Here is a 939-nt window from a genome sequence, read left to right as displayed (position 1 = left end):
ACTCGGTCTTCAGATTTTGATAGTCAACAATAAGTCCTGAAGGAACTTGGTCTTCAAGAATGTCATAATGCAATCTCAGTCGAGGTTCAGCACATCTAACAAAATAATCAAACTCATCCTCTTCTTCAGCCAAACTCCTCCAGATGTTCTGATAGAAACTCCTCCAGATGTTCTGATAGAAAAACCTGATGTGCTCAATTGCAAGTGCTGTCTGGTCAAATACTCCAGAACCATCAAACACCAGCCACAGCTCCTGCAACCAGTGTTCCTTCAGATCAAGGAGCTCTTTCATACACTCCAAAGTAAAAGTGCTCACTTGAGATTCACAGAGGTACGGGTCCAGGACAGCAAGCCTCCCCACTGCCTTCAAGGCTGCAAAGTCCACATCTGTGACTGCAGCCAGCACCTCGAACACGTTTGTGTGCCAGACTGCCCGCCATCCAGATGATTCGAGGACCTTCTCTAAGAACTCAGCTGTGAATTCTTTTACCTCAAGAGGCCTTGCAGTCAGCTAAAATGTAAATCTTGATAAGCGCTGAATCACTCATAGGACACAAGTTGACTTTCTGGCGCAAAACTTGGTAAACTAGTACCTGGTTTATCATGATTGCTACAATCACTGCATGAATCTTCATCTTCGAACAAACCTTTCTCGAGGGGCCCCGGCTCCTCTTCCACAGCCCAGCCGGTGCGCTCGGGGTCCGGCGCCATAGCCTCCGACCCCAGCCCCACCACCTGCCAGCAACCCATCATCCGTTTCAAGTTTCCGCGGGCGGCCGCCCAGCCCGGTAATGTGATGACGCAGCTGCTTCTCTAATAAATCTTTAAAGGTCACACTCTGTTTACACTTACTACAAAATACTGGCCATATTCTCCTACATTTTTTTTAAAAAAGTGGAGATGCAGGAGAATGCGACACAGGACCAAGACTTTCAAGGA

General features: G+C 47.5%; 1 pseudogene; it reads right to left on the bottom strand.

Moving 5' to 3' along the window:
* Positions 1 to 711, bottom strand: part of LOC114892235 — a 2,024-nt pseudogene extending 1,313 nt beyond the window's left edge.
* Positions 712 to 939: the final 228 nt, after the last annotated feature.

This window comes from Monodon monoceros, unplaced genomic scaffold (assembly GCF_005190385.1).
Source record: "Monodon monoceros isolate NGI ecotype Baffin Bay Population unplaced genomic scaffold, NGI_Narwhal_1 Super_Scaffold_12, whole genome shotgun sequence".
NCBI classification, from domain to species: domain Eukaryota; kingdom Metazoa; phylum Chordata; class Mammalia; order Artiodactyla; family Monodontidae; genus Monodon; species Monodon monoceros.
The sequence above is the reverse complement of the archived record's forward strand: the minus strand, read 5'-3'. Positions and strand labels throughout refer to the sequence as shown.